Here is a 21,262-nt window from a genome sequence, read left to right on the forward strand (position 1 = left end):
TGTTCGCCACTTTGGCCTTGTAGGTCTTCTTTGTGCTTTCCCATATGGTGATCATACCGTTCTGCCTAGCATTTTTAGCTGCAGGTAGGCGTAGGATGGGAATGCCATGAACTTCACGTATGCGGGTCTACCCAAGATCGCGTGGTAGCGGCTCTGAAAGGGGATGACCTCGAATTGGATGGTCTCACTTCGGTAATTAGATTCGTCTCCGAAGATGACCTCAAGTTCGATCCGCCCCAAGGGACGGACTGGGCGTCCCCCACTACAAAAAAAGACACATCCGTGACATTTTGGTCCGAACAAAAAAAATTTCTGTCATACTTATGACACTTCTATGACGATAATTGTGACAAAACCTAGTATCATCACAGATGTGGTGGGCTCCTACTTCTATGACAAAAAATCATGACAGAAAATGGGATTTTCATCCTGGGCGGGCCGGAGACGTAGCTGCATGACATTCTTTGGGCCATCCATCACGGAAAAAACCGTGGTAGAAGCGAGGGCGAGGAAAATATCGGGCTGTTCCCGGTTACGGTGGGTGGTCGGGGCCGAGCGATGCGCGTTTCTCTCGTACACGCACGCGCGTGGGTGTGAGGCGTTGGACTCTAACTGAACCGGAGCGAGGCGTTGGGCTCTAACTGAACCCGAGCGATTGCACTGCAGGCTACGCGTTACTGAACCCGAGCGATCGATCGATGGCTGTTAACTAAACCCGATCGAGCGATTCCTTCGCTACTGCTGCTAAGCCAATCGATGCTACCTCTGGATGAACAGTGAGCGTTGCTGGGGGGGTTGGATGAACAGTTCCCGGTGGGGGTGGATGAACAGGACCCCATGATGTTGCCTCTGGATGAACAGGACCTCGATCGATCGAGCCGGTTGGGGCTGGATGAATAGGACCCCGTGGAGGGCTGGATGAACAGGACCACCCCGTGGAGGGCTGGATGAATAGTAGATGATGGAGGCTGGATGAACAGTAACCCGTGGAGGGGTGGTTGAACAGGAGCCCGTGGAGAGGGTTGGTTGAACAGTAGCCGGTGGAGTAGCGCGCGGTGGAGGCTGGATGAAGAGGAGCCCATGGATGAACAGTCGGAGGTGGAGGCTAGAGGAGGTCGACGGTGGATGAACAATAGCCCATGGAGGCTAGAGGGGGTCGATGGTGGAGATGAGCAGTATCCCGTGGAGTCCTGTTTTGCGGTACGCCACACCCCTCCCGATGAACAGGACCCCCGTTTCGACCGTAGCGCTCCAACACAAGTCCGTTTCCTTCGTTTTGCGGTACGCCACACCCCTCCCGATCAACATGACCCCCGTTTCGACCGTAGGAGGTCCGTTTCCTCCATTTTGCGGTACGCCATACCCCTCCCGATGAACAGGATCCCGTTTCAAACATGGCTGGTCGAACACAAGGCCCCTTCCTCCGTTCTGCAGTACGCCAGGCCTCGTTTCCATCAGCTGTTCCGTCCAAGCCCTCCTGATGAACACGACGACGCTTTCCGTTCCGACCCAGCCGGTTGGCTCCCCATGAACACGATGATGATGCAGTTTCTCCGTTCTGACCCAGCCATGTACATGAGCCCTGGCCGTATGTATGCGCGAGTAGGCGTTCGAGACCCCGCCCATATTTACGTACGTGGCCGTATTTTCTTTCTTGCACACTGGCCGATGTACGTACGTGTACATGCAACGTGCACGCCTCTACTACGACACGTGCGCGCCTCTACATCGATTAGTATGTACATACACGTTCGCGACCAGAATGACAACGCTACGTACGCTTCGACCAGGTGGGTCCCGACTGTCAGACACTTCCTTGCATGCGAAGATGTAGCTGGTGGGTCCCAGCAGTCAGGGGGGCGAATCGTTTTTTTGCTCAGACGCACTTCCTTGCGTGCGAAGATGTAGCTGGTGGGTCCCAGCAGTCAGGGGGAAACATTTTTTTTCACAAAATACGGTGGCCCGTACAGTGGGTCCCCGCTGTCAGGTGGAGGAATAATTATTTTGCGCATAATAAGGAGGCACTTCCTTGCTGCGGCCGTGGACCCAGCTGTCAGCCTCTCCACGTACAGTCCATGTCCGATGGAAGCCGTTCCTTGACCACGTTGACCACGCTGCGCTGAGAGCACCAGAGCGGTGGACGACAGCGAGGCCTAGGAAGGGGACGATGCGGAGCCGGGGAAGACACGGCAGTGGATGCCCATGCGTAGAGGAGTATGAAGGTTCACTGGTTCGCTGCGGTGTGAGGTTCCTGTCGCCGCAGAATAACAGGGGGTGTGGGTGAGTAGAGGGATGGCCTGGCCAGCGGTGGGAGTAGTAGGGGGCGGTGAGGCCTCCGCCGCATCGCAGCCGGCCACGGGAGGCAGGAGCATGAGGCACGACCGGCACTGGTTTGGGCGGCTGGAGCAAGAAGACCAGAGGTTGAAGAAGCACTACGGCCGTCGGATGGACATCGTACGATCACTGGAGCTAGAATCGTGCATATTGACTAAGTTGACAAAGCCCTCCGTCGCCGTCAACTTAGTAGGCCCACAAGTCAGCCTGCCACTATACTGGGTCCCAGCTAGTAGGGGGAGTATTCATTTTTTTGTGCGTATTAAGGAGGCACTTCCTTGCGAGCGAAGATATAGCTGGTGGGTCCGAGCTGTCAGCGGTGGTAACGGTTTTTTCGCGAAATACAGAGGCCCTTTCGGTGGGTCCCAGATGTCAGGTGGAGAATCATTATTTTGCACGTAATAAGGAGGCATTTCCTTGCGTGCGGCCCTGGACCCAGCTGTCAGCCTCTCCATGTACAGTCCACTTCAGATGCATGTCGTTCATTGACCACGTTGACAACTCCGCGCCGAGCGCACCAGGGCGGTGGACGACGATGAGGCCTAGGAAGGGAACGACATGGAGCTAGGGAAGACTCGAAAGTTGTTTCCCACGCGGAGGGGAGTATGACTGTACGAGGGTTTACTGGTTCGTCTGCCGTCGCCGGAGAATAACAGCAAGTGTGAGTGAGTAGAGGGATGGCTAGGCCAGCGATGGGAGTACGGTGGGGCGGTGAGGCCTGCGTGGCAGCACAGCCAGCTGCGGGGAGGAGGGAGCAGGCAGTCTCGCCGGTGCTTGTTTGAGCGGCTGGAGCAGGAAGAGCAGAGATTGAAGAAGCACAACGGTCGTTGGATGGACATCCAGCAGTCATTGCTTGTGCGTCAACCTTTTTTTAGGAAAGCCTTAAATCTTTGGAAAATAGCATACATCCCATCTACCATTATTTCTAATAAATTTACATCCCATTTGCTAATTCTTAAGGTTTTTTGAGTCCATATTCTTTTTGTTAGCATTACAGCCCATATTGTGACCACGGTTTAAAAATTATACAAAATTTTCCATATTTTGGTGCGGTCTGAACTATTTTTAATCCCGAAATTTCGAGTCACATTCAAACTGATTTTAAAAATAAATGTATATCAATATAAAATCCAACAAATTGTCCACACCAGTTTGATGTGTTTTAAAAATGTACATCCCATTTCTCATTACTGATAGGCCATTTTCTCGACCAGCCGAATGAAGGTCTCCTCGTCTTGAAAGATTTGCAGCCCAACAGGCCTGACAAAGCGACTTACTTGGCAAATCACAAAAAACTGGGCTGTGGCCGTGGACCTACCTGCGGCCGTGGACCCAGCTGTTAGCCTCTCCACGTACAGTACTCTTCCGATGGAAGTCGGTCGTTGACCACATTGACCACGCCGCGCCGAGAGCACCAAGGCAGTGGATGACAACGAGGCCTAGGAAGGGTACGACGTGGAGCTGGGGATGACGCGGCAGTGGATGCCCACGCGGAGAGGAGTACGAGGGTTCACTGGTTCGGCTGCGGTGTGAGGCTGCCGTCACCGCAGAATAACAGGGGGGTGTGGGTGAGTGGAGGGATGGCCTGGCCAGCGGTGGGAGTAGTATGGGGGCGGTGAGGCCTCCGCCGCATCGCAACCAGCCACGGGAGGCAGGAGCACGAGGCACGACTGGCGCTAGTTTGGGCGGCTGGAGCAAGAAGACTAGAGGTTGAAGAAGCACTACGGCCGTTGGATGGACATCGTATGGTCCCTGCTGCTAGAATCATTTATATGACTAAGTGGACAAAGCCCTTGGTACGCGTCAACTTAGTGGGCCCATAGGCCAGCCTCCGAAACGGTGCACCCCAGATGTCAGGGGGAGGAATCATGTTTTGGGCGGCTGAAGCAAGAATATCCGAGATTGAAGAAGAAACACGACATCCGTTGGATGGACATCCAACGGCCACAGCTGCCAGAACTGTGTGTTGTTGACAAAGCCTTGCATACGCGTCAACTTAGTTTTTCTTTTAGGGGACGCGTCAACTTAGAAGGCCCACAAGTGTGTGGCAGAGAACATATAGCCCATTTGCGATTTGTAAGAAGCTACATCCCATTTTTAATTCTAATGTAATTTATTAGAGCCCATTTACAGTTTGTTAAAAGTACATCCCATTTTCTAGCTAGGACAACGATTAATAATTTCAATCAACCGCTCCAAACAGAATTCAAAAAAAATTGCCACATCTAATTTTATGGGATCCGAAATATTTTTATCCGAAATTTCTAATCAGATTTAATATAATTTCAAAATAAAGTTGTATTACGTTAAAATCCAACAAAATATTGCGCGCGCAACAAGTAATTAAATTAAAATTTTAAATTCCAAAAACAATATATTTTTTAAACTAATTACGCGTTTGGGGCATTTTTTATAGTTACTGCCCAGTTATTATAATTACATCCCATTTATTATTTCTTAAAGTCCATTTTCTTGTTAAGCCTAATGCATACCTCCTAGGAAAGTTTGCAGTCCAGCGGGGCGGAGAATAACAAGTTGACCCGGATATTGTGTACAACTATCGGCCCAGTTGCATTGCTGATGTTGAAAAAAAAGGACTGTGTAGTACAGTACAACCTAACATGGCTACTCAGCCACACATTCAGCGACGTCGGAAAGGCCCAAACAAGGCTTCTATATAACTTTTTGAAGTCACTGAGCTCAATTAATAACTTAAGAAAAAAGTTAGATTACAGTGGAACCTAATTAAAAGCTGTCACAAGCAAAGAAATAATTCAACGGGTCCCACTGGTGCGTGTGTGCGTGTGTGTGTGTGTGAGAGAGAGAGACCCATCGGTCGATGCTCGTAAATACATCTTTCAGCCATATGCATTGCTGATGCTCAGTAAAAACTTATATAGTTGACACAATCATATAGAACATCATAGCACACTGAACTTGCATACAAAAATTTCACGCTGGCGGCACAATCAAGATGGAAGCAGTGGATCGCTACGGGTAGGTCTATGTTGAAACCAACGAACTCGTACATAACGGTTCATCGTCTTTATCAATGACGGGGAAATATCTTGAATGATGTGCAAAGAAAACAGACAGACAACACAATAAGTCCTGCTAGCACATTAAGTTGATGTACAACCCTTTCTAAAAAAAGTTCAGGTACAAAATTAGAACAGGTCACAATCAAATGTACTGGCACATCAGTGCTTCACACCAATAGCTCAGATTTAACTAGTATCTGACAAGATTCAGTTGTTACCTCAAATTAGAGCACATCCAGGCAGCCAGCCATGCCTCTTCTCCCAAAGAAGCAGTGGCCTCCGTCGCGCGATGGAGAAAGGCCCTGTGCCATCCATCGTCCCAAGCAACACGGGGAAAGTCTGACGTTTACTCCTGTAATGGACGTCGTCGATGGACCCTAGCACCAGTGGCGGCGGCAGGACTTCGATTGATGGATTGACCACTTCTTCGACATGCACGAACACTCGATACAGGTACATCCCTAACGTGGTCCGCGGCGGCCTTGGTGGCAAGGAATAGTACAACCCCGGTTCCTGCACCGGTATCTCAACACCAATCACCTTCGGTATGGTGGACGGCTTCTTCATCCATGCCATAACCGTCAGAGCCCAGCTGTCTGGAGGAACAAACATACTTATGAGCTCACCTCCAAGGTCGTTGATAAGCTCATTCATGGACTCGTTGTTCCAAGCACGTCGAGGCGTGCCGTGGAACGTAAGCTTTGTTAAAAACTCAAGCTCAGAGGGCACCGAGCCCCATCCTGGGTGCCACCTATCAAAGCTCACCAGCGCAGAACAAACGCCAGGAAGATTCGAACACACGACTGCAGTCGAAAGTTGTCTGGAACCTGACGAAGAAATCAGCCAGTGGCGGACAGACTTCGACGAGCAAGTCACTTATTTGGATGCCGTGCGCAATGCCAAGAGCTTTGACAAGGTCGTCCGGTGAGACGGGAGGCCGGTCGCTGTTGATGGTTACCATCAGCACTTTGCCGGCAAACTGGTCATCAAGCGCCGCCATGCCACTGTGGAGCGACAACACGCAGCGACCAAAGGTAGGACAGACCTCAGGATCTTTGGCTCGGAGATCCGCATTGACCAGCGACATGATAGTGAGCTTGAGTACAAGGAGTACATGAGGGGGATTTGGGGGAACTGGAGTAGGAATTGAGATTCCAGAGGTGGGGGAGGGGTGGGAGATTGGGGATGAAAAGGTAGCTTGAATTTCGAACACGCGCCAATATGCTCTCGGCGCGCAAGCGCACGAAAACACCGGTGGCGCCCACATGTCGGCCTAAGAGTCCTTATTCTTTCTTTTTTGGAGAGCCCGGCCTTTTTTAGGATCTTTTGAGAGCCCGGCCTGAGAGTCATAATTGACATGTTTGGCATTGCGTTACTACCCGGCCCATATTCAACGACACCTCACTGTCCCAAACAAGTGTACATCATCAAAAAGACACTGAGCTCAAATTATATAACTTGAAAAAAGGAGATACACTCTGAACACTGGAGAATGGTGATGCCCTCATTTAGCCCACCAGTAGTTCGAGACAATAAACAGTTCGAAACAACGATATATACAACATTCAAACACTGACTAGTGACTACTACTGACATAAACAACAAGACATGATAGTTCATAAGAAGTCTTGCTACACCACCAAAACGCACCCATCTTCAGCGCTCAGACTCTCGTGATCCAGACGAGAATGACATTCTAAACAGAGGCAACTATTACATAGTAAGAGTGACATAGACAAGGATGACCAAATGACAAGGAATATGCATAACAAAAGAAAGAACTACCCATCCAGAACAAGCAGCAAAGACAACAAAGTCATTCGAAGAGATGATCCAACACCATCATAATTTGCAGCCCCACTTCAGCGACCAATGATCCAGAGACACCAGTACTCCACCTTTCAACGCAACAGCCCAATTACCTATCAACCTGAAGGCTTGAACCACATCACCGCCTGTCGTAATTGAGACATCCAAGGATCAAAGTTAATCTGGATGCCTTTGTCATTTTCACCTTCTTTTGGCTGCAGGCTGTATCGTTGACAATCAGGGGAGTTTGCTCCCGAACTCCTAGGGCTCGCCGTGTAGACATAGTTTTCCATAGCAAACAGAGCCTCTCTACCATCAAGGTCATTGCCAATGGTGATCTCCTGGTTAATTGGATAATTGAGTCCGAGAAATAGAGAGTGTGAACCAAGGCTGTTTACCCGCCTCCAACTAAAAAATCCTGAAGGCCCCAACAAGCTGGTATCCTGCTCATAGACGTAACAGCCACTATCCGGATACTCACGTATTTCACGGTGCTTGTATACAGTGGGATTTTTGCAATATAACTTTTCCAGCTCATGTGTCCAAATGATCATCAGTCTTTTGCCGTCGTCTGATCGAGCGAGGAACTAGTTGTGCTTCCCTGTTTTTGGCAAAGGTGGTGTGATTACTAAGGCCAGTAATTGTAGGGACATTGCATCATATCAAAAAGGACATGCATTGTTAATGTAAGATCAGCATTGTTCAGAGTATGAGTAGGATAATGCAAGAAACAACATTGATATGTCCCTGTTGGAACTGGGAGGAAAATACAGGGAAATGTATACTGGGTTCAAAAATATAGAAGTGCCATGCATGGTTATACTCATGTTATCTCGCAATCGATTCTTCACAGGAAACTACCATGTCATGCATGTTATGTAATCATGTTCTGTCCTCACAAACAAATTCTTCAAGGTAACTAACAGACCATACATTGTTATATACTCATGTTCTGTGGGAAAATTTTTTGCGAGGATATTATTCTAGCCATTGATTGCTGAAGGGCGAATATAGGTATGTACACATGGTAAGCATTACAGGATTTCACTACTTCCAAATATAGAGTTCTCCATATGCACATTTACTTCCCTAATGTATGGTTAGATGAAACCAATAGTGTGGTGCATGTTTCTACATCATGAAAATGAGGAAACTAACATGGCCATTGATACACACTCATATTTAGTAGTAGTATATAGATTACTGTAAAATAAGGAGAATATCCATATATTCCTAACCGTTTGATTATTCAGGGGTACAAATTGGCTGTAATGACATGGTCACAATCGCATGAATTAACTCATTCCTAATATAGCTGATTTACGGTGTCTCTAATACATTGCCATAGTTCTACTCAAATTCTGCTCAAACAGGTATATGCCAATCATCACAAGAAGTTCAAATAGTGTCATGGCGTCGTCATTAACATGAGACGGAAACAACTTACACGCGCCGTCCCAGCAATATGTGGTGCCATCTGCTTTGTCGATCACGTAGATGATGCCATTGTGTTCAATAGAATCACAGAAGTTTGTATCAGCTTTGACGATGATCCACTGCGAGCTGAGTTGTCTCCAGCTAAAGAAGGCACCAGCGTAAAGATAGGCGAGTCCGCGGTCGAACAAGGCAATTAGCTTGAAGTCTGCATAATTCGCATGTCATGTGGGAACTTGGTAGATTACAATCTTCTGCAAAACAAGGTCCGTCCAACTGACATGGTAATCTAGATGACTAGGACCGCGATGGTAAAACTCTATATAATCCAACGGAGGAAGGATAATCTCATGGGAGGCCTGGAAGTTCACGAGCACCAAGTTTTTACCGTCTTCTCTGAAGGTAGCCATCCAGTGGGAGTCCATGCCGACCCAGTACATACCTGCCAAGAAGTTTCGGGCGATGGTGATCAGATCATAGTCGAGGGAAATGATGTATGGCGACCCACTACATACCTGCAAAGAAGTTTCGCCTAATGGAGATCGGATTGAAGTCGAGGGGCATCATGTACGCCCCCGTATCATGGTGAGCCAATCTCGCAAGACCAGATAGCAGCAAGCAGGGTGTCTTGAAAAGCTTAGGCCTCGCTTCGACGATGGCCGTGTGCATGTCCCTCAAGCATGCAGCCAGTCGCAGGGCGCTCAACATATCCATACACGAACGACAGAGGTCGAGGATGTCACTGGGGAGATTGCTCCAATTGTGGCTCATATGGATGCTGCGTAGTTCGCGTTCGGCCATGGTGGAGTTTGGAATTTGGGGGTTTTGGGGGGCTTGATTTACGGGGGAGAAGGTTGTAGGTGCTGGAGCGGCTAGCGAGGGAATAGTGGTAATGGGGGAGGCTAGCGAGGCGACGGTACACAAGGGCACAGTGAGATGGAGACGGAGATGGAGATGGAGTGGTGCTATGGGAGGGGAGAGGGAGACGAGGCGAGGCATGCTAATGTGTTGTACAACGGCGATGACAGACTGCATAGTGCACATGGTGAGGCTGACTTTGGTAACCCGAACACGCCGCCTGGACTAGTGTCAGGCGCAGGGTGTTGTCACTTCATTGTGAGGACCAGATGAATAGTATTTTGACCATCAAGTTTACCACAGTTGTACTACTACTACTAATAGTAGGAACATGAGTACTCCAGTACTGTATAGCGGAAATAGGTCTCCCGTGCTAGCATGCCTGTTCACTTCATCCTCCAGGTATCATCCATATTGCGAGCAGAACCAAATTCTCGTGCATGCGGAAGCGCGAAGATGGGCCTTTTCTTTTTTGATGAGGATAACCGTGTATTCCTTAACCAGAGAATGTTGTGTCTCCCACACACACGCCAATATCCATCTGAACCAGCTACGACACATTTTTTTTATCTGTTTGCATAGGTCCCACCTATCAGGACGGATGGGCACGTACACGAACAAGTACGACTCCTCAGTGTACCCGCATAGCCTTTTCATTTAGTCTACCTAGCCATCTAATCAACTGCCTGCACGCCACTTCTGCCATTTACTTTTCCATCGGGAACCGATTTTCCTCGGCTTCTTCACCTCCCCTTCATCTTCATTTGCATCCAAACCCCACTACGTTCACATTGCTTTAACTTCTTTAAATAATCATCTACTACTTTAGTTAAACTAGCCATCTAATCCAAATTCTCCAAACCATAGCCCTCCGTTCCAGCGGTTCCAAATGGCGAAAGAGATCAAGATGCATGTTTTTAGCGTCCAACATGTCCTCGTCGAAGGCTCATTGATCATAGTTGCCACTGTCACCGTCCACCCAAGGGTTGTTCGGAAGTGGATCAACAATGTATCCAACTCCCTCGAAAAGGTAGAGACAAGGGTCATCGGTCTTGACACAGAGTACACGGAGCGTGCCACTGGGAAGATCCAACGCGTCGCCGTCCTTCAGATGTGCCTCAAAGATGATGTTTTGGTGTACCACATCATACACGCGCCCTCCATACCAGGCGAGCTTCACGATTTCTTGTCTCGGGAGGACATATACTTCTGTGGGACAGCCATCGAAGGGGACAAATAGAAGTTGGAGCCATACAACCTTGATTTGAAAAGCATCGCTGACCTACAAACCAAAATCAAAATTCCTATAGAAGATTGTGATAAACAGACACCATCCCTATTCGACGTAGCAAATTTTGTGCTCGGTACAAATCTTCAGAAGGGTGACGAGACAGTGGCATTAAGGTCGTCTGGATGGGAGAATTATCCCTTGACGTATGAGCGGATAAAATATGCTGCCCTCAATGCCGGTGTGAGTTTCGAGATAGCTGCAAGGTCCAAAGAGCTTGTTGCGAAGCTGTCTCCCACAGAAAATGAGAACAAGAAGAAGAAGAAGAAGAAGATAAGGCTAAACCAGCAGCAGGGCATTATGGATGGATGAACTATTTCCTCTCTTGTAAAAAAATTAATCCCTCTCGGTGTATATTGATATAGATGGACTATTTCGATGGTGTGCATGTCTTTGGAACAAGTAGTAGCGTGGGTCCGCTTGACTATAAGGAACTATTTATCCGCCTAGCTTTCTCTACTACTCCTGAGGGAGTCCTAGATTAGGGGGTGTTCGGGTAGCCGGACTATACCTTCAGCCAGACTCCAGGACTATGAAGATACAAGATTGAAGACTTTGTCCCGTGTCTGGATGGGACTTTCCTTGGTGTGGAAGTGTAGGATCGAAAGTATGTCTAGAGGGGGGGTGATTAGACTACTTGACCAAATAAAACTTAACCTTTTCCCAATTTTAGTTCTTGGCAGATTTTAGCTATTGTAGGACAAGTCAAGCAATCATCACACAATTCAAGCAAGCATGCAAAGAGTATATTGGCAGCGGAAAGTAAAGCATGCAACTTGCAAGAATGTAAAGGGAAGGGTTTGGAGAATTCAAACGCAATTGGAGACACGGATGTTTTTCCCGTGGTTCGGATAGGTGGTGCTATCCTACATCCACGTTGATGGAGACTTCAACCCACGAAGGGTAACGGTCGCGCGAGTCCACGGAGGGCTCTACCCACGAAGGGTCCACGAAGTAGCAACCTTGTCTATCCCACCATGGCCATCGCCCACGAAGGACTTGCCTCACTAGCGGTAGATCTTCACGAAGTAGGCGATCTCCTTGCCCTTACAAACTCCTTGGTTCAAATCCACAATCTTGTCGGAGGCTCCCAAGTGACACCTAGCCAATCTAGGAGACACCACTCTCCAAGAAGTAACAAATGGTGTGTTGATGATGAACTCCTTGCTCTTGTGCTTCAAATGATAGTCTCCCCAACACTCAACTCTCTCTCATAGGATTTGGATTTTGTGGAAAGAAGATTTGAGTGGAAAGCAACTTGGGGAAGGCTAGAGATCAAGATTCATATGGTAGGAATGGAATATCTTGGTCTCAACACATGAGTAGGTGGTTCTCTCTCAGAACATATGAGTTGGAATTGTGTATGTGTTCTGATGGCTCTCTCCACGAATGAAGAGGAGGTGGAGGGGTATATATAGCCTCCACACAAAACCAACCGTTACACACAGTTTTCCAATCTCGGTGGGACCGAATCAACAAACTCGGTCGGACCAAAAAGGTAAACCTAGTGACCGTTAGAGATTTTCGGTGGGACTGACATGCAACTCGGTAGGACCGATATGGTTAGGGTTTGGGCATAACATAATCTCGGTGAGACCGATTACACAAACTCGGTGAGATCGAGTTTGGTAATAAGCTAACCAGAGAGTTGGTCAGGCAAACTCGGTGGGACCGATTTGCTCTTTCAGTGAGACTGAAAAGTTACAAAAGGGAAACAAAGAGTTTACATTGCAATCTCGGTGGGACCGATTCGCTCTTTCGGTGAGACCGAAAAGTTACGAAAGGGAAACAGAGAGTTTGCAATCCCATCTCGGTGAGACCGAGATCCCTATCGGTAGAACCGAATTGCTAGGGTTTGGCAGTGGCTTATGACAAGTGAAACTCGGTGGCGCCGGATAGAAAGAATCGGTAGGACCGAGTTTGGCTTAGGGTTTAGGTCATATGTGGATATGGGAAAGTAGTTGAGGGTTTTGGAGCATATCACTAAGCACATGAAGCAAGAGGCTCATTAAACAACACCTCATCCCTCCTTGATAGTATTGGCTTTTCCTGAAGACTCAATGTGATCTTGGATCACTAAAATAGAAAATGAAGAGTCTTGAGCTTTTGAGCTTGAGCCAATCCTTTGTCCTTAGCATTTTGAGGGTTCCACTTTCACATCCATGCCATGCCAATCATTGAGCTTTCCTGAAATAGTCATCTTGGAATAGCATTAGCTCAATGAGCTATATGTTGTTATGAATTACCAAAACCACCTAGGGATAGTTGCACTTTCAATCTCCCCCTTTTTGGTAATTGATGACAACATATAGATCAAAGCTTCGACAAATGATAATAAGCATGAAATATATCGTCGCTTCGAGAAGTATGTGACAAGTAAGAGCTCCCCCTAAATTTGTGCATATTTAAAATTTGCTTTGGACTGCAAATGCACAAAGAGTTAGAGTCATGGGTTACTCTTCCATGTCACATACATCTTGGTGGAGCGCTTAAAATGATAAGAATGAAATACATGCACTCATCACCAAGAATAGTGAATGATCACATAAGATTGATAAGATGATAATATTAAGCAAACATTAAGTGTAGCTTATGATCAAACACATGATCATCAATGTCTCACGAGCAATGACATAGTATCTCACACAAAAGCAAACAAAGTTCGAAAAACCACCAAATAAAACAAGAGAGAATAAAAGCAACACTCTCTCTCGAAGCCTATGATCTATACATTTTCTCCCCCTTTGGCAACAAGTTACCAAAAAGTTCCTAGAAAATGCATAGTGCTAAGTCGACACTCAGGCTTGATCTTCAGGTGGTGGTGGAGTCCGGAGCACTCCAAGGACGAAGCCTTCTGTAGACATGGTCGGAGTCGAGGCTGAAGTGGACGCTGGAGATGGTGGAACTGAGGTTGTAGCTGGTGCAGACGTGGTGGCTCTGGGGTCAGCAACTGGCACTGCAGACGACCTCGGACCTCGTGGCACTCTGGCAAAGGCATCAGTTGTAGTCTTGCCTCTCCTCTCCTGAGTTTCATATCCTCAGCCACAGGATGAGCATCGTTGTGGTCTGGGATCTTGGGCTTGAGCTTTCTAAGAACATTCTCTTCTTCTTCTACTTCAGCTTCAGGCACTGGGGCCTTGTTCTTCTCAATAGCTGGGATGCTTCTTGTGTTCCTCTTTGGCTTTGGCTTTGGAGCTGGCTTGGCCTTGGAAGCAGTTGCCCCTGTTCTTATGGCATCACCCATCAGCTTGGGTGCCTTAGGTGCTGGTGCAGCTACCTCTTCTTCTTCCTCCTCATCTTCCATGATGGAAGCCTTGCCAAGCACTCTGTCTACAGTTTTCTTCACCCTTTCTTTCCTCTTCTTGCCTTCAGCAGCAACTGGCTCAATGGGAGTGGGCTTCTCAGTTGAAGCTCGGGCCTTTGACATAGGCTGCCTGCCTTCTGGCCTTTTGATCTTCATCCCTGGTTTTATGCCTTGTGCTGGCTCAACTCTCTTGGAAGTTGCTTCCCCTTCTGCCACATAATCCTCATCTTCTGAGTCTGAGGTTCTCTTCTTTCTCTGTCTTGTGGCAGCTTTAGGCAGATTGCTAGGGGTGCTCCTAATGCCATCATCTGAGGAACTTGAGGGACTAGTGCCCTCACTCATCTGCACTTGCTGCTCTGACAAGTTCTGGCTATCACTTTGGTCTGACATGATGCAAACTCTGACTGCTGACCCTGTGAATAGGTTATAGATGAGATAGAGTGGATAAGCATCACAAAATGCAGAGATTTTTGCAAAAGAATAATTCAAAAACTTAGTTTTAGTTTCCCACTGAAAGCATCTCGGATCTACCGATTTCTAAACTCGGTGATACCGAAGCAGTTTTGGCACCTAAACTAGTGAACTCGGTCAGACCGAGTCACAGTTCGGTGGCACCGAGACTGCTAGGGTTTCACAGAGTTCCAAAATCGGTCACACCGATAAGTAATTCTCGGTCAGACCGAGTCTCACTTGTGCAATGGCATAAGCCAAATCGGTGGGACCGAGTTTTTCAACTCGGTGGGTCCGAGATGGTTTCGGCGGAAACCTAACCCTAAAATTTTCGAATTAAACCTAATCTACGAGTTAATTGACTGGATAGAAGTTTAACAAACGTGGCAAGAATCATGATGATCACAATTTGCTAAGAATCGGATTGGGGAATAGCACAAAGATCGAGTCCATACCCTAGTTCGGCGGAGACTCGCTACGGCGGCAACGGCGGGGTTGAATTTCCGTTGACGGCGACGGAGACCAGCGACTGGAGGCGGCTGGCGGCGAGGAGACGATCCGGAGACCAAGTTGGCAGAGCAGGCTATCGCGCGGGCGAAGGGATTCGGAGAAATTTCCAAATTTTTGCCCGTGACTGTATATAGCCCGACCCTGTCGGTGTGACCGAGTGGAACAACTCGGTGGCACCGAGATGCAAAACTTTATACAGTTGTTGCAACTCGGTGTGACCGAATGGTTCAAATCGGTTGCACCGAGATCGAAAACCTAGATCAACTTAATGATCTCGGTAGGACCGAAAGTAGGGTATCGGTCAGACCGAGAATCATAAAGAGGTTTTGGAAGTTTAAGTCTATGATGAATCGGGGACTCTGAGCGCTCCTCACACAGAGTGGTTCGAATCTGACTTGATCAAATTTTGTGATGTAGCATGAATAGAGTTTGAGACAAGAAAAGCATAGATAGCTAGAGGAGGTTCTTAGGCATTCTTGTCCATCCACTTGGCAAAAGGAAATAAAACCAAACAATCAAAACAACAAGTGGATGTCCTCGAATGAGTAAAATATGCAACCAACATGCTCACACAATAAGATGGCAAATGAAATATGTGACAAGGCATGCACAACCAATTCTAGCATCTATCAAGCAATTTGCGATGACAAGGTCATCTATATATGAGTATATTGACTTAGGAGTCAAGTGGGAACACTTGATCATAGGTCATACTCATCATTTAAGCTCAAGTGGGGTTACCACTTTTACATAAAGCATTGTTGTGTTCACATCTTTAGAGTTGCTTTAGCTCAAGTCGTAGAGTAAAGCTCCCCCTAGATGTGATATCCCCCCTTAGAGGGATGAACTAACCTCGGGTTTTGTCGATGATGACTTCATGTAGATGTTGAAGATGTGGATGCTCAATGTTGATGTAGATCACTTGGAGCTATCCATTTGAGTGAATTGCACTTTCAATACCTACATGGGTTAGTCCCACAAGGAACAAACAAGGATATCCATAGACATAGAGTGATGCACACACAAGATGATGTCCATGAAAACTTTTAGGTTACCTTGTCCCTTGTCTTACCAACAAGAGGGTTTGTGACTCCTTGAACTAGTGCAAGATGTGGAAGTTGATTGCACTTGTTCTTGCCAAAATGATAAGAGTGAAGTATGTTGGCGGAGTCACCCTCAAGAACTCTCTAGTTCTTCTTCTTTTGGATCCACACCATCTTGATGGGAATCCTTGGAGTTGTAGTCGTACTTGATGACGTGGAACTTGAAGTAGTCTTGGGAATCCACTTGACTAAGGTCTTAGGAGCTTCTTCAAATGCATCAATTTCCTCTTGAAGCTTGTCCTTGCCTTTTTGCTTGTAGTCTTGTGGTGGAAGATCATCTTGAGCTTGTGTCCCCTTGAAAGAAGTATCATACTTCTCTTGTTGAGGAACAAACTTTGTCTTGGGGTATTGATCTTCTTCCCACTCAACTCCATTGGCATTGAACTTTCGTTCAAAACCAACACCTTGATTCTTCCGGTGCATTCCTTGCTTACGCACAATTTCCTCGAATTGCTTACTCCCGGCAAGGCTTTTGTACACTCCTTTCTCTATAATTCCCTTCAATAAGCTATTTTCTTGCTCAAGTGTAACTTGGCTAAGAGAATCATTAGTGGAATCAAGAGAACTACTAGAAGCAACAATATTGGATTTAGCATGATCATTGTTACTACTAGAGGAAGAATCTTTCTTGTTCTTGTTACTAGACTTAACTTGAGGCATGTAAGTGGATAAGAGTAAACGCTTGGCAATGTAAGAAGAACTTTTCTTGCGGAGATCATCATTGATTGCTTTTAAGAACTCATGCTCTTGCTCAAGATTGAGCTTTTCAAAGCATAATTTCTCATGAGCTCTTAAAAGTTCTCGATGATCTTCGAAGATAGTTTCATGAGCTAACTTAAGAGTGTTTAGTTCTTTAGTTAGAGCCTCAATCTTCTCCTTATCATTGTCATTCGTTTTATCTTGATTAGCATGATTAATTGACGTTTCATCATAGTATTCATCACTAGAGTTGTCAACAAGCAAATCATCACCTAACAAGTCATCTTCATCACTATTGAAATCAACATACTCGGGGTGTGTTACCTTAGGACCTTTGGCCATGAAGCATCTTCCAATTCCTTCATTTGGTGAGTCAAATATGTCGTAGGAGTTGGTTGACACAAGTGCTAGACCGGCAACACCTTCATCTTGAGTATCTTCGGAGTCGGAGTGATAACTTCTCTCGGAGTGGCTGTCGGAGTCGGAGCCGGATACCCATTCACCAACATGAGCTTGATGTCTTCGTTTTGTGTAGCTCCTTGATGATTTTTCCTTCCTTTTCGAATCCTTGCTTCTCCGTGAGTATCTTCGTTCATAACGATCATCTCTACTCCTTCTCTCTCTTGGTAGTGATTCTTTGCTTCTTCTTTTTGGAGAATCTTCTCTTCTCTTGTAGGGAGCCATACACTCATTGGAATAGTGTCCGGGTCTTCCACAACTGTAGCAGTTTCGCTCTCGACTAGAAGATCTTTTGTCATTGTAGGACCTTGACTTGAAGCTTCTATCTTTGCTTCTACTCTTGTAGAACTTGTTGAAGTTCTTCACCATTAAGCTCAATTCTTCATTGAAGTTTTGTTTCTCACTTGATGATGTAGGGGCTTCACATGAGGCTTTGTAGGCACCACTTGATTTGTTGTGAAGTTCCTCTTTATCCTTAAGTGACATCTCATGAGCAACAATTCTTCCAATCACCTCCGTTGGCTTGAGATCTTTGTAATTGGGCATCATTTGGATCAATCTGCACACGGTATCATATTTTCCATCCAAGGCTCTTAGAATATTCTTGATGATGAATCTATCGGTCATCTCTTCACTTCCTAAGCCGGCAATCTCATTTGTGATGAGAGCAAGCCTAGAGTACATTTCAGCGACACCTTCACCATCCTTCATTTTGAACTTGTCAAGTTGACTTTGAGGCACATCCAACTTGGATTCCTTGATGGAGTCGGTACCTTCGTGCATATCAATCAAAGTATCCCAAATTTCCTTTGCATTCTCAAGAGGGCTGATTTTGTTGAATTCTTCGGGGCACAATCCGTTGAAGAGAATATCACAAGCTTGAGCATTGTATTGCAACATCTTCAACTCATCCGCGCTAGCTTCACGGTTTGGTTCTTTCCCATCAAAGAAGTCACCTTGCAAACCAACACACACAATAGCCCAAACGGCGGGGTTATGTCCAAGAATATGCATTTTCATTTTATGCTTCCAACTAGCAAAATTAGTACCATCAAAGTAAGGACCTCTACGGTGATAATTTCCCTCGCTAGACGCCATACTCTCCTAGGTTGTGAAACCAAGGCTATGACCACCAAAATCTATGGAGATCAAAGCAAATGGAGACCAAAGCTCTGATACCACTTGTAGGATCGAAAGTATGTCTAGAGGGGGGGTGATTAGACTACTTGACCAAATAAAAACTTAACCTTTTCCCAATTTTAGTTCTTGGCAGATTTTAGCTATTGTAGGACAAGTCAAGCAATCATCACACAATTCAAGCAAGCATGCAAAGAGTATATTGGCAGCGGAAAGTAAAGCATGCAACTTGCAAGAATGTAAAGGGAAGGGTTTGGAGAATTCAAACGCAATTGGAGACACGGATGTTTTTCCCATGGTTCGGATAGGTGGTGCTATCCTACATCCACGTTGATGGAGACTTCAACCCACGAAGGGTAACGGTCGCGCGAGTCCATGGAGGGCTCCACCCACGAAGGGTCCACGAAGTAGCAACCTTGTCTATCCCACCATGGCCATTGCCCACGAAGGACTTGCCTCAGTAGCGGTATATCTTCACGAAGTAGGCGATCTCCTTGCCCTTACAAACTCCTTGGTTCAACTCCACAATCTTGTCGGAGGCTCCCAAGTGACACCTAGCCAATCTAGGAGACACCACTCTCCAAGAAGTAACAAATGGTGTGTTGATGATGAACTCCTTGCTCTTGTGCTTCAAATGATAGTCTCCCCGACACTCAACTCTCTCTCTCATAGGATTTGGATTTTGTGGAAAGAAGATTTGAGTGGAAAGCAACTTGGGGAAGGCTAGAGATCAAGATTCATATGGTAGGAATGGAATATCTTAGTCTCAACACATGAGTAGGGGGTTCTCTCTCAGAACATATGAGTTGGAATTGTGTATGTGTTCTGATGGCTCTCTCCATTAATGAAGAGGAGGTGGAGGGGTATATATAGCCTCCACACAAAATCCAACCGTTACACACAGTTTTCCAATCTCGGTGGGACCGAATCAACAAACTCGGTCGGACCAAAAAGGTAAACCTAGTGACCGTTAGAGATTTTTGGTGGGACTGACATGCAACTCGGTAGGACCGATATGGTTAGGGTTTGGGCATAACATAATCTCGGTGAGACCGATTACACAAACTCGGTGAGACCGAGTTTGGTAATGAGCTAACCAGAGAGTTGGTCAGGCAAACTCGGTGGGACCGATTTGCTCTTTCGGTGAGACCAAAAAGTTACAAAAGGGAAACAAAGAGTTTACATTGCAATCTCGGTGGGACCAATTCGCTCTTCCGGTGAGACCGAAAAGTTACGAAAGGGAAACAGAGAGTTTGCAATCCCATCTCGGTGAGACCGAGATCCCTATCGGTAGAACCGAATTGCTAGGGTTTGGCAGTGGCTTATGACAAGTGAAACTCGGTGGCGCCGGATAGAAAGAATCGGTAGGACCGAGTTTGGCTTAGGGTTTAGGTCATATGTGGATATGGGAAAGTAGTTGAGGGTTTTGGAGCATATCACTAAGCACATGAAGCAAGAGGCTCATTAAGCAACACCTCATCCCTCCTTGATAGTATTGGCTTTTCCTAAAGACTCAATGTGATCTTGGATCACTAAAATATAAAATGAAGAGTCTTGAGCTTTTGAGCTTGAGCCAATCCTTTTTCCTTAGCATTTTGAGGGTTCCACTTTCACATCCATGCCATGCCAATCATTGAGCTTTCCTGAAATAGTCATCTTGGAATAGCATTAGCACAATGAGCTATATGTTGTTATGAATTACCAAAACCACCTAGGGATAGTTGCACTTTCAGATCTTCTTGGCGCCGACCCTCGCTTGGTGGCCAGGCGCTTGGAGCTGGCTTCAGGATGGGTTCGCTCCGACGCTTCGATACGGGCGGCGCTGGTCCAGGCCTCGACGGCTTGCGACGAGGAGAAGCAGGCCGTCCTTGAGGCGAAGGCTGCTCGTGACGCAGCCCTGGGGGAGGTGGTCGACGTCCGTGGTCGCTGCAAGGCGCTAGAGGACAAGCTACAAGGCCTGCGGGACCAGCTCGTGAAAGAGGCCCGCCTTCGCCAAGAGCAGGAAGAAGGCGTGAAGGCTCGCGAGGCGGCCGTCAAGGAGAGGGAGGTCAAGCTCAGGAAGCGCCGCGACCGCCTAGGCGCGCTGGAGCAGGAGTTGGGGGCGAGGAAGGCCGAGCTGGACGACAAGGCCCTGGTTCTTGCCGAGGACCGCGTGGCCTTCACGGAGATGGAGGCGAAGGCTCGCTCCTTGCTGAGGAAGCTTTATGACAGCGGCCTGGAGAGCCCGCTGGCTAGCGCCGAGGACGGCCCTGCCAAGATGCTTCCCTTCCTGGCTCGTGCTCTTGAAGATGTCGCCCTTGGCCTTGGCCCCACGGCTAAGGCCGAGGCACGTGTCCTGTCTTCTGCAGCACTGACGCGGGTGCTCACCCACATCTACCTTCGCGATCCCGACATCGACCTCGACAGCCTGCTGGAGCCAGTAAGCGGCGAGCATGCCGCTGCCGGTGCCAAGGCCGTGAAGGGTCGCGCGGAGGCTCTGCTGGGGAAGTTCCGGGCCTTCAGCACCAAGCCGAAGCAAGGCGCTGCCGACCCCACTGCTCCATAAGGCGAACCCACTCCGCGCTGCTCCACCGCCAACAAGTGACTCCGTTGTGGCTCCTGTACTTCCTTTAATTCCTGCACATGTATCATGCCTCGGGGAGGCATTTAAACTTGCATTTGGCATTGAGATAACAGTGTGGACTGTAATATTTGCTTTTGAATTCCTTGAAATTTGCGCTTTTCCTTCCTACTTGCTTATGTTCTACGCCGGCAGAGCCCGGCCCCACGCATACCTCACCCAGCGTTAGCCCCGACCAGAAACCAGGACAGGGCCAAGGAGTGAGGGGCTACGTGA

This window comes from Triticum urartu, chromosome 1A (assembly GCF_056163025.1).
Source record: "Triticum urartu cultivar PI428250 chromosome 1A, HENAU_Tu73, whole genome shotgun sequence".
Taxonomy (NCBI): Eukaryota; Viridiplantae; Streptophyta; class Magnoliopsida; order Poales; family Poaceae; genus Triticum; species Triticum urartu.